This window comes from Glycine max, chromosome 9 (assembly GCF_000004515.6).
Source record: "Glycine max cultivar Williams 82 chromosome 9, Glycine_max_v4.0, whole genome shotgun sequence".
Classification (NCBI taxonomy): Eukaryota; Viridiplantae; Streptophyta; class Magnoliopsida; order Fabales; family Fabaceae; genus Glycine; species Glycine max.
The window spans coordinates 42,409,813-42,424,530 of record NC_038245.2 but is presented as its reverse complement, the minus strand read 5'-3'; positions in this window follow the sequence as shown (position 1 = coordinate 42,424,530).

The window sequence follows — 14,718 nt, the reverse complement described above, 5'->3', positions numbered from 1 at the left end:
TATAGATCAACTAAAAAAAATAAAGACGATGCGCTAATATACTTTTATTGATGAATTAAAAAATCAACACACGCACACACCTCTATTATATGAAAAGTTTGTTGATTTAACTCTCTCTAAATTAAATAATAAAATAAATTAGGATAATCGGTACCTTACCCGTGGTTTATCAACTAAAAATAGATAAATAAATCATATAAACTTGACCTGATAAATCAACTCACTTTTCCCATCATTACATAAAAGTCATATGAAACTACTTACACGCCCTAACAAAGCATATTATGATGCGTAAGCGTAACTCAATTTTTCTACAAATTAAACAAATGGACACCCATTTTGACTAACTGGTTTTGTAACTATAAGAACAATAAATGTGTTGCTTTAAACAAGTGAAAGATTTTAATCATAATTCCTTAATCATTATTCATCACAAATATTTATAGTACAATGAGATTTTATATGATTATTCAATTCATTATTGAGTTTAAAGCTGCATCACACACACATATATAAAAGGTTGCCGCCTATATGTAATTGTATTGTGAGTTGGAATAATTATTACTTTATAAAATATATTTCTTTGCCAATGAAAAAGAAAAAAAAAATGAGTTCAGGACATAAAATGGATCAAGAGAAACTGAATTGCTCAAAGAATAAATTATAAAGAACCAGGTTATCGATGTAAAAAAACTTTAAATTATAATTTCGGTCCTTTATAAGATTAAAATCACTATCAACGGTAGACACAAGTAATAGGAGAAGCTTGTGTACTTAAACAAGTAATTCAGAGTTCGAATTTGAATTAATCTTTGAATATGAAATAAATTAGATTGTGAGAAAAATATTCATCTTATGTACACTCAAGGTTCTTGATGAAAATTTGTCACTACTTTTAACGAAAGCAACTTTATACTAATATCATGAGTAAAAAATAGACCAAAATTGTAAAAAATTTAACTAAAAAACTAGAATCTTGAAAAAAGAAGCACAAGAACCAAAATTGTTGATTGAAATTATGAGAGAATTAAAATTGTAATTTAATATAAAAAAATGACAAACTAATACATTGTATACATAGAATGTTTGTTTCAAGTTATCTATATTTATTCTCGTAAATATAAGGTTGAAAAAAAATTTATGATCTTTATTAAGGAATAATAAATTAATGATTATTGGACGGTTTTATTCATTGACACCACTGAACAAAAGGTATTTCTGAGGCACAAATCCGTCGGTAATCCAAAAATCAGTCAATAATTCAATATTTTTGATGGATTTAAATTCGTCGGTAAAATACTCGTAGAAAATTTTAACCGATGAAATTTTGTTGTCCATCGATAATTTTTTAGAGAAATATTCCTTGATAATATCCAACAGATATATTCATCAGTAGTTTCACAGAAATGATAGAAATTACCATAGGCAAAAATTGTTGTTGCAAAAAGAGAAAAAAAAATGAAATTGTTGAATGAATCTATAACAGCTCCGTAATCTAAAGAGGGAGAGAGAAATTCTAATACAATAACAATTGGTTGACAATAAGTTACCATTGATTCCAGAAAGAGCTGATAAAGCAACATCTTTAGCCCCATCTTCATAAACCTTTTGAGTTAAGCATGTAGGTGCAAAAACTTTATCCGCAACATAGCAAATAATAATAAAATGCAACAAATAACAATTAAGATAAGTAATATATAAATGCAAATAGAAACTTAACAAATTAAATACAAGTCCACTTGAACAACATTTAAACAATAAAATGAAGAAAGGTACTAAAGGTGTATGGTGTTGCAGGCCTCTCTAGGTTTGGATTCTTGAACACAATAGTGTGCTCATCCAAACAATCCCAAACAATTAGATCATTCATAGCTTGTTCCTTTCTATTGAGTGGCCTCATTTGAACCGAGACTAGGATTTTCTCCTCCCGGACTTTTTGGCCACCCGGGGTACTTGACGGATTCCTATGTATCTCAGACAACGACATTTATAGAAAGGTTTAAAGAATAAGTCTGATATATTTTATTCATAGAATAGTGTTGTGTATATATATATATATATATATATATATATATATATATATATACACAAGGATCCTATAATTCCTCATCTATTAAAGGAATGATAGATGAACGAATTACCTCAGCTGTAATAAAGTCTAAATTACAGCTAATATAATATTTGATTGCCTAATATTAACTAATAGAATATTTGACATATCTTAACACCCCACTCAAGTTGGTGCATGATATTACACATTCTCAACTTGAATAGAGATTCATTAAACACTCTGCTTGACACTCCTTTGGTGGTGAGAACATCAGCCAACTGCAATTCAGATCTTACAAAGGGAAAGGAAATTATTCCAAGCTTCAAGCTTCTCTTTGATGAAATGTCTATCAATCTACACATGCTTTGTTCTATCATGTTGGACAGGATTGTGAGCAATTGCTATAGTCGACATATTGTCATAGTACAAACTCATAGTTTCATTTGGTTTAAAGCCCAAATATGATAGTACATTTTTAACCCACAAAAGTTCACATACACCGAGTGTCATGCCTCTGAATTCTGCTTCAGCACTAGATCTTGCTACGGTCTGTTTCTTACTCCTCCAAGTTACAAGATTCCCTCCTACAAAAGTAAAGTATCCAGAGGTAGATCTTCTATCATCTTTTGAACCTGCTCAATCTGCATCAGTGTACCCTTCTACCTTTAAATTTCCATGATTTAAGAACAAAATTCCTTCTCCAGGAGTGGACTTCAAATATCTCAATATCCTCTCGACAACATCCATATGAAGCTTTTGTGGGTCATGCATAAAATGACTAACGACATTCACTGCATAGGTAATATCTGGACGTGTATGGGACAAATAAATTAGTTTTCCTACCAGCCTTTGGTATCTCCCTCTGTCTATGCTTGCTAAATTTAAGCATTGAAAGAGTTTATATTTTGTTTCAATTGATGTATCAACCGATTTACCTCCAAGCTACCCATCTTCCGATAGTAAGTCAAGAGTATGTTTTCTTTGGCATAGAAAAATACCATGTTTTGATCTAGCTACTTCAATATCCAAAAAATATTTGAGGTTTCCAAATTGTTTCATCTCAAATTCAGATGCAAGGTATTGTTGTAGACTATAAATCTCATCTTGCTCATTTCCTGTAACAATCATGTCATCTACATATATAATCAAAGCTGTAATTTTTCCTTTTCCTCTCTTCAAGAATAAGGTGTGATCAGAGTTACTTGCTCTATAGCCAAAAGCCTTCATAGACTTGGTAAACCTTCCAAACCATGCTCTTTGGGATTGTTTTAATCCATATAGAGCCTTAATTAATTTGCAAACTTTCATTCCATTTTGAATCTGTCATGCCTGGTGGGGAATCCATATAAATTTCTTCTAAAATTTCTCAATGTAGGAAAGCATTTTTCACATCAAATTGTAGAAGAGGCCAATCTTGGTTCGCTGCTAGCAACAAAAGTATTCTCACAGTGTTGAGCTTGGCTATCGGTGCAAACGTCTCTTGGTAATCTACACCATAAGACTGAGTGTAACCTTTAGCCACAAGTCGTGATTTATACCTCTCAATAGTTCCATCAGCTTTGTGTTTGATTGTAAATACCCATTTGCAGCCCACAATTTTCTTCCCTCTTGGTAAGGACACAAGATCCCAAGCGTTGTTTTTTCTAAAGCTACCATCTCATCAACCATTGCTTCGGTCAATCCAGGATCTGCCAAAGCTTCCTGTATATTACTAAAAATAGAAATTGAAGATAATTGAGATACAAATGATGCATATGACTGGGATAACTTGTGATATTACACATATTTACTAATGGGATATTTAACTTTGGCTTGGAGGTCTGGTTCATATTTAGCTGGCGGTTGACCACAATTAGAGCGGGGTGGAAGATTATATTGGACAATAGTAGACTCAGTGTTTGGTGTGCTGGTGGTCTCACACAGACAAGGATCAATTTCATGATCGGTTTCATCTAAATTAGTATTATCAAGGGTAGGATCAAGAGAAACAATCTCATGATCAGTTTCATCCATATTAGTATTATCAGAGATAGGATCAGAAGGTACCTCTGAAGAGTCAAGCCAAACCTGTGGAGAAGATTGAGCCAATTGGTTATGATCAGAAGACGTTGTATTATCAAAAAAAAAATTGTCTATCTTTGGGATTGGCTCACTTCCTACAGAATGATCCTCACCCGATAATTTATTTTCACAATATAATTTTATATCTGAGATATCAAACATACTAATATCATGATTATGCACTTCACTTTCATTTCTCCCTAAAGTGTGGAATCAACAAAAAAAAATTATGCTCATTAAATGTCACATCCATAGAGATATAAAATTTCTTTGATGGTGGATGGTAAGCATGATAACCTTTTTGAGTTGATCCATACCCAACAAAAACACATTTGATAGCTCGTTCTTCAAGCTTTGTACGTTGATGTGGGTGTAAGTGAACAAATATAACACATCCAAAAACATGAGGTGGTAAATAAACCATGGAAGGAAGGATACAATGATTAGACAACATATCTAGAGGCCTTCTAAAGTTAAGCACACTAGAAGGGGTTCGATTAACCAAATAAATTGCAGATCTAACAGCCTCACCCCATAAATGAGATAGGACATTACCATCTATCAAAAGTGACCTTGTCACCTCTAATATATGTCTATTTTTCCTCTCAGCCACTCCATCTTATTGTGGTGAATAAGGACATGTGGTTTGATGCAAGATTCCATTAAAGTTCATGAACTCTATTAATTCAATCTTAAAATATTCCTCTCCATTGTCTGATCTAATGACCTTAATATATGTGTTAAATTGTGTAGCTATCATCTGATGAAAGGAACGAAACACATCACACACATCACTTTTATGTTTAAGCAAATACACCCAGGTTACCCGAGTACAATCATCAACAAAACTGATAAACCATTTTTTCCCATTATGCGTAGATTGTGGGGCAGGGCCCCAAACATCTGTGTGAATTAATGAAAAAGGAAAATCAATTTTTTGTATTGCTTAAAGGAAACACAACATGATGACTTTTTGCCTTTACACAAGTTTCACAAAGAAAATTAGAAATATTGCATTTTTGAAATAGCGATGGAAATAATTTTTTTAGATAACCAAAAGAGGGATGTCCCAATCGTTTATGCCATAGCCATATTTCCTTTTTGTTTTTATCTTGTATGTGTTCATTCGCAAGACAACCCAATACTCCTTTATGGGTTTGTTGTGAGACATTTTCCAGATAATACAGTCCTTCACTCTCTCTACCACTGTCAATCTTTTCCTTGGAATGGATGGTCTGAAAAAGACAATGGGTTGGATAAAACGAGGCAACATAAGAATGTGATTTGGTTAATTTACTAACAGAGAAAAGATTACAGTTTAATGTAAGAACAAATAAAACATCAAGAATCGATAAGGAAGGTGAGAGGCATACAGTACCTACACCTTTAATAGGTGATGAGACCCCATTGACATTAATAATAAAAGTTTTAGAACAATTAAGGGAAAAATTAATAAATTTATGAGGATCACAAGTCATATGATTAGTAGTACTTGAATCAATTATCCACTCACTACCCCTAGTAACAACAAAAATATTAAGAGCAGAGTTAGATATATCTGACTTGGTCACAAATCCAACAGCAGTAGAAATATGGCTCTTGGAAGTAGCGTCTACCTTGGTATTTGGAGTAGTTTTGCCTTTTGGATGCCAATCCGAATAGCCATGGAGTTTAAAACATATCTCCACGACATGATTATCCTCATTGCAATGGGTACACTTGCGGATTCCTTTCTTAAAATACTTCTTAACAACAAAGGCATTCCCCATAGTAGACTCACTATCAAGCATAGCCTCTTGGCGGTTTGCCTCGGCACAAACAGTTGCATAAACTGATTGATTTTTATCAGAATGAGCCATCAGAAATATTCAAAGAAATAAAGAAGCATTGATTTCTATATTGGAGAGGATGTCGATGTTCGGCTCTGATACCATATAGAAAGGTTTAGAAAAAGTCTGATGTATTATATATACAAGGATCCTATAATTCCTCATCTATTAAAGGAATGACAGCTGCACAAATTATCTCAGCTATAATAAAGCCTAAATTACAGCTAACATAATATTTGATTGCCTAATATTAGCTAATAGAATATTTGACATATCTTAACAACATTATTGTCGTGGTCGGTGTTCTTGTCATCGTGCTCCTCCGCCCGTTACTTTCTGCAGATCAATTATCCATTAGCAACAGCAATTTACAACACTTCATTTCTAAAGAGAATAGCTGAAACAAAAAACATTATAAATAATAACTATGTCATGTTCTACCCAAAACAATTGCATTTTTGGAGCTCACTGATTTGAATGAAAACGAATCAAAAAACGGTCAATCGGTAACGAATTAAAAAAAGGGAAATCCAAGCTTCGAAGAAGTGAAAATTCAAAATCCGATATCAGAATAAGCTATAATGCAAAGAGCGAATGAAGTTTAAGCTAAAACCTATCATGACCTAAAGCTTCTAAAATTGCAGAATTCGCGCAACAAATATCATTTATCAGAACACCTCCAAGAAAACAAAATAATCAAATACTTCACTAGAGCGATTTAACATGTGTTTCATGTGATACTTAATCTTCCTTTTCTTGATCTTTACTTTGCACATTCAAGCATGTTTCTGCAAAAAAGAAATTGATTCTTTGTGAAATGAAAGAAAAGAAGTACCTGCAAGTGAAGAAGGGAGGAGTCTTAGTGGCCGGTGGAAATGCTGAGCAATGCAATTTGGAGTTCCAAAATCAAATTATGCACTCTCTCTTGAGGTTTACTTTTCGAAAGAGAAAAAAATGCTCTAAATTTCAATGTTCCAGAGACAGTAACAGGTGTATAGTAACAACTTCTTCAATGGTGGCCCTTGTCTTCTTCGTCTGCTTCGGTTTCTTCTTCTTCCCCACTGAAAAAGCTTTCTCGTGCGACAACGGCATAGAACAGGAGGCAGCTCTCTCATGCGGTGTCGTAGAACAAAGGTAGCTCTCTCATGCGACAACGGTGAAGGCTTTCGAAAATCACCAATGGAAGTCTAAGTCCCTCGTTAAGGTTGCATGCTTTTAATTTTCGATATAACTTAAATTTCTGTATTCCATCGGAAATATTCGTTGGTAATATTCAAATTTTTTATAGAATTAAATCAGTGGATAAAAATCCACCGGTAATTTTTACTTTCCAACAAAAAATTTGTTGTGAGTAAATTCTGTCAGTAATTTAAAGAGTTTCCCACATAATTTATTTCGTGGGTAATTCAGACATTTTTGACAGAAAATATTATGTGGGAAATATTTCGTAGTAATAACGATTTTTCTTATAGTGTGAAAAGAGATATTTTCATGTTGGTGTCCTTTTTTTTATTCCTGTAGAGGGGCCGGAATGCATTTTGTGAGTGGAAATTTGAAAAATTTAAATATATTTTTAGTTCTATAAGATTTTTTAATTTTTGTAAATTTATATTTATATATAAGAATCAAAATTAAAAAAAAAACTCAAACTTAGAGGAATCAAATTTAAAAAATTATGAATTCATATGGATAAAAATTAAAAAAATACTGAAACTAAAAATGAATAAAAAAAATTAAAAGGACCAAATTTTAAAAGAAAATGCAAACTTAATTGTCGGAGCCAAGAATATATTTAAATCAATTTGAAAATACCTGACTAGTTGTTGCCCACTAATCATCTACCCTCCTTGTGTGTGATTAAAACTGAATGAAACAAGCTCCACTGAAAAGTTAGCTTGGATAATAGCTTAGTTTGTTACTGTTGGTAAGACACGAAAATTGGTCCATTTTCTGAGTAATATTTCTGAAAATATTTTCTGCCACTGACTTGGGGAGATATATTGGCAATTGGCTAGAAGAATAGAAAATGAAAATTTGGCAAAGGAAAATAAGTTCAAGAATATTTTCTCTTAAGGCCGAAATGAAAACTTGGTACAAGCAGTACCAAAGTTTCGAGATAATACAATAACGGGTGTTGCTACGCGCACCCAGTGAAATTCTTGATACATTTAGCAATTTTACATTTTTTTTCATTTTTGCCCTTTTATCATACGGATGAAGTTTATCCGTATGACTCAAACGGGAATGAACTTCATCCGTATAACTTTTAAGTTATTAACATAATGTTCTAACCAATTGAGCTAATAAGTCAATTACATTATAAAATAAATAATGTTGTTATATATAACACAAAAATTTCTAATATATATTTAATGTGCATGTAAATTTAAATAATAAATTTTGTGACAATTAATTTTGATATAAATCCTACGAATTATTTAATCAGTATATTTTGTTATAAATAAAAAATATTTACTATTACAAAATTTAATATATATTAAATTTTGTAATAGTAAAAAAAATTTAATGCACAAATGATAATTTAACATATTAATAATTAAAATAATAAAAATTTAAAGAATTAAAAGAAAACCAAAAAACCAATACGGATGAACTTCATTCGTATAAATCATACTGATGAACTTTATCTGTATGCTTTATACGGATGAACTTCATACTTATGGATCAACTTTATTCGTATAATTTATACAGATCAAGTTAATTTGTATGTGAAAAATTGCTTACGGATCACCACTCAACCAGGAAAAGCAATTTAAAAAGGAACAACAAACTAAAAGCATTTTGGGCATTAATCAAAAATAGTGGGTGCATCTAACAATACCATACAATAAAAAGATGGTTGCTAAACTACAAAACAGGCCCAATTTTCCAAAGGCAGATAAAATGAGCCACACCATCAAATAAACAAAAGCCAATTAACCAACAAAAAAAATACATCGAACCTTGTCATAATTTTCATCAAATAAGTTCAAGCAAAAATTGTTATAAAAAAAGAAGCATATCGATAATTTACATTAAATCAAAATCATTTATAAACATAAATGATATTAAAAATTATTTATAAGAGTACTTGTAATATTTATCTTATTTATATTTTTATGAATTATAATTAAAAATAATATCTTTTATATAATAGGGCATTTTGATGATTATAGCTTTTATTTCCAAGAAAACATATTGCCAACAAAACAAATGTTTTAATTATTTTTAGGAATATCGAAAAGATTCCCATGAATTTTAACATTAACCAAATGTTTTCTATAATGTTATTCCCATGTATATCTTTTTCAAGAATGTTATGTTCAAAAAAAATTATATATAATTAGAAACAAACGTCCGAATAGATGGGGATTGTATAAACATAACACAAACAACTAAAGTCCTAGATGATGTTGTAATATGGTCATATAGAAGTTCATAAGGCAATTGAATTAGAAGGATTAGAGAAGGAATATCTACTAATCAAGTATGCTATAGTACATATGCATTCCTCATCTCAAAATTGTAATGGGATATTGGCTTTGAAACATGCTGGCTTAGGCAACATTCATTCAAGAGATGTTGGATTTCCCTCTCCATCATGATGAGTGGTGTTATCCTGTGCGAGAGTGTGGCCTGCCCTATATATGACACGGAGAAGATTGCATATATAGTCTAGTTCAGATTGCAAACGAAAGGCAACAGCATTTCTACCAGCAATTGAAGAAATTGTACAACAAATTATTGGCATGGCAATTGACAAGAATTCTGACGAGACAAATTCATGAGATGGGATCTGGCAAGAGACAGAATGGAATAGCCACTATGAATTTTTTATGTTGTCCGTGTCGCATGCATCTAATTATACATTGGAGGGAAATGTGGCAGTTTTACAATATTATGGTGTGATGGTTTTAAAAATAGTTGCAAAGTTTGCTCCTGGCTGGCATTGAAGTAGTTTTGTTATTGCCGCAAAATGATTTTTCTAGTGGTTTTAACTGTCATCACTTTAACATATAATTGCTGCAAAATGTTTATTAATTTTTGTTGTAGTGCTGCATGCAATCCCAGAATCTCCTGAAGGAAGATTTTGGCCACCTATTGGGTTGTAAAAGGATTTCAAAGAGGAATGAAATAGGCGTACTTCGTCAATATAAGAAGTGCTTAATTACCAAAGAAAAAAGAACTAAGTGCTTAAAATTAAATGATATATATCCATGCTTAACTCTTCAGGTAGCGAATTTTATATAGTATCCAAACTTTTGTCTATTTTATGCTTATTACCTTCCTCCTTATCCTTTTTTTTTTTTTACATCAAATTATAGGTTGCTATATTGTAAGTGCCGTGTTTCTTATGGATGTTATAAATTTTAAATTTAAGAAACTTATGCTCTCAAAACAAATCTATTTCTTTTTTTCCTTGTATCTGCTCCTTCAAGCTGCTGTTGCTCAGTTTGTGTTGCATGTCATTCACGTTGCTTATGCTGTAGCCTGTGGGGTTCAGGTATGTGTGTGTATATATATATATATATTACAAGGGCTAGATATATACACTGCCTAGTATTCTTCATAGGTACTTTGGAGATAAATTTGGAAATGGATATCTTATTTTTTATTAAATAAATAGTTCCTTGTGTTTGAACTAAGGCAGGAGGATATCTTATCTTTGAAATGGATTTGAGATTGAGCTTTATCTGTTTCTTCTTTCCCACATCCTTTTCCTTCAATTTGTGAATTATTATTTTTTGTTTCTTAAACTATGGAAATTATTGATAGTCACTTTGAAGTCATATCATCTTCCTGCTTGGTTGCATCTTAGTGCTGATTGCACTAAATATTTGACATATTTGCCTGAATAAAAATGTGTGATCTATGTATTTATTTTGGACAATTTAATTTGTAAAGAATAATTTAAAATTTTTCTATAGCATCCTTCTTTTTTGTTTCAAGACCGGAACTTTTTTTAATAATCACACAAAAAAAAAAATGTTCACTACTAGACTAGATCGCGAGCTCCTCAATAGTACACACAAATTACATCAAGATTGTGTTTTAATAAATTACAGACGACTTTTCTGTTAGTAATACCAACAACAAATTAAAGTGAATTTAGCCATTGATAAAACTACAATAGGCTTTGTCGTATTTATCTATCAACTATGAGTTATTGATTGTTTTTTTGGTTGACCACCATTATTATCGACGGTTTTTCTGACAGTAATTTAACTGGTATTACACTGAACTTAGCTCACTGAATTAAGAATAAAGGTTAGGTGAGTTAATTTTTTCAACTTATAAAATTAATAAACTTTTTTTTTAATTTTAGTAGGCTTAACCTATTATAATTAAAATAAGAGTTACATTGAATAAATGCACTGTAATGAATAATGAATATTATACTGGACTAAGTCCACTGTAACTATTAACCTAAATCATCACACCCTCACTCGGCCCTATGATCATAGGCACTTTGCCCTTACATCAAGATTATCCAGTATTGACATGACCTGAGGCAGGATCTCTTCCGGCCAATACATTTATTTCTTAAATAAAATATTGATTATATATATATATATATATATATATATATATATATATATGTATGTATAGAGAGAGAGAGAGAATATTAGATACATTCCATATATAATAATACATTTTCAATAAGGGTCATGGAGGATTAATAGAAAAATATTACAGGAGGATACAATGTTAATCACTCGTCTGTAAATGATTTGCATCTGAACTGGCCAATCTTGCTATATGTTGTTACGGGAGATGTTACTGATGCCATTAGAAGTTGGTTAACAGAGAAGCAATTAGTTAAGTCTTAGTTTCAATTAAGAGCTAAGTTATGTACCCAATATTTGGTATAAATAATAGATCTTAAGATTATTTTCTGAGTTCAAGTTGGATATAGCTTTAGTTTTTTTGTCATGATTTTGATGGTCGCTGAGAGTTGTTGCCTCAACCTTTTCTGTTGTTGGTTTTAAATTTTAATTCTGTTTGGTGAGTACATGCTGAGCAATTTTTCAAATCAATTAGCTCTGCTTTTTTCTTATTCTTTAGCTTATGAAAAAATAAATTTCAATTTTTTTCTTATTTTTTTCCTATCCAATTAAATAATCAAAGAGTCGAATATTGAACTAAAATATGATACAAATGAAAAAATATTATTAAAAATCTTATACTATAATGATCAGATACTTGGTCTTGGTTAGTATAACATTTTTTTATAAGAAAAAAGTTGAGCTATAACTATAAATATTATAAAAAAATATTTTAATCATATTGATAAAAAAAGTTGATATATATTATCAGTAAATCATATAATAAATATTTTTTAATTCATAAAAATTAAAGACAAATACGTATGAGAGGGTTATAACTTATAACAATATCCTTGACTCCCTTAATATATCATAAATATATTTTATTATATTGTTAGTGTAAATGCATACTAATAATTTATTCTCCGTTCGTTAAAAGAAAAAAAAAAGTGACACGAAGTACGAACGACAATCCTAACACCCAAAGGTAAATAAATGACCTTTTATTCAGTGAAATATTGAAGTAGCTAGAAATACTTTGATTGAGTTCAATTTTTATATATCATAAATAAATTATGACAAGAGGAAATATGTATTCGACCAAAATTGTATATAAACAATTTGATTAAGCGTTTACTCAATAAAACTATTTGATTTATTTACAAACTTGAATATGAAGTTTACTTAAATATATCTAAAAAATTTATTTTGTGGGCAAAAGGTTTTTTTAACGGAGCACAAAAGATAATTCAATCATTATAAAATCAAGAAGTCTAACTCAAGAATAGAAGGTAAGTTATTATAAAAAAAAATTTACACTATCATTCATTCTTACGAATAAAAAAGTTATTATAAAATCAAGAGAATTATTAAATCATTAACACGTCCATAAAAAAAAGTAAGCAGCCAATAATAACTATAATCGTGATTCAATTTTAATAAAGTCCATTACAATTTAAACATTGAATTGCTTATTCACCTGCTTCTTGATCCAGATAGCTTATTTAGTTTATATATTATTTCTTCCGTTCTAAAATAAATATTGTCTTAAATTATTTTACACATATTATAAAAAATAATAAATTAATGAAGAAAAATAATAATTTTAAAAAAATAGTCTTATTATTAATATTATATTAAATAACTAACATAACACTTATTAAAGATTTTAGTAAATAAAAATAATTAATATTATAATAAAAAACTAACCTAACACTTATTTACAGAGGAAATAAGTCGCAATTTAAACTTAAAACAACTCCTGGTTATCTAATAACACACGAACTGTTTATTAATTTTCATTAAAACTGCTGTATATAAGACGACAGATGAGAGGAACTTCACATCACAACTCCACGTCCATAAACGCCGCATAATAAATTAATTGCATGTGATATAAAAGAAAATACTTTTATTATTTTATTTTTCGAGTATCGTGGATCATTTACAGTCGCAAAATTTTATTAATATATAATAGCAAATCACCACATACAACAAACAATTTAGCATGAATCTGAGGCACTGTTTTTATTTTATTTAATTTTTTTTATCTCCTGAGACAATGACTTTCTCATATTAACATTTTGCTAATTGGCAGGTGTCACATTGTCTTTTGACACAAATTATGCTATCCAATGGCTCAAACACACGTCTTTAACTCTAACAAATAGAAAAAAGAGTAAACAGAGTTTGAATATTCTTTTCAATTGTTGGATTTGTACTTTGAAAAAGTGCATATTCTTGTGTGTCTTAGAAATGCCGACTGGAATGGGTTCTATGATTAGAGGTTCATATCATTATTTATTTTAGTTGTGCTTTGACGTACACTTTTTTTTTTGTACTGTACAAACTACAGATATAAATTTGTGTAAAGGCAACAATAAAGTATTGGCTTAGGCGAAAATTGAATTATTATTGGGCTTTAAACCTTCTTGGATTGTGTCCGTGGGATTGGACCTTGCTGCCGAAGGGTCAATTTGAGACAATTTTTTTATTTGTATGAATATAACATCAATATTTAAGAAGTAAAAGAAAATAATTATACCAGATTTATTTTAAAATATGTGTGAAATGAAATTTTTTATTTGATATATATTTGTTATCATGTTTGTCTGTATTTTTTAATTTTTTTTATTTAAAATGGTTTCTTTATTATATATTAACGTGTATGTTAGTGATGAAAGGAACTTTAATTTTAACAAAATACTAGACTACTAGTATAAAACTAAGGCTTGAGGGTATTTAGCATGGTATTACTGAATTAGTTTAGTGATATTAAACGGAAACTAAAAGAAATCAATTAGTAGTTTATTCTATTTTATTTTTGTTTGAGAGGATAATCCTATTTTATATGTACTTAATAAAGAGTGGCCGTAAAAAGAATGGAAATGAGGCTCACACAGGGATTTTTTATTTATCATTTCCAAAGTAATACTTTCATCCCATGAAATTAAATTAAGTTGTGTGTAAGACATAACTATATATAATTTTTTTTATTTGTAAGAATAAAAAATAATATCATATAATTTATACATCAGTGAATTGAGATAAATCTATTTTACTAAAATATGCGTAGTCTAAAAACTGGATTACATATAAGTTTTAAGTTTTATATATAGGATAGTATAGCATAACAGGGATATCCACATGGCTGTAACGTAATAGGTTGATCTTACACGTGGTGGAGCCAAAGTAGTAACGGAAAGTCATGGGTTCAACGTCCACCACAACG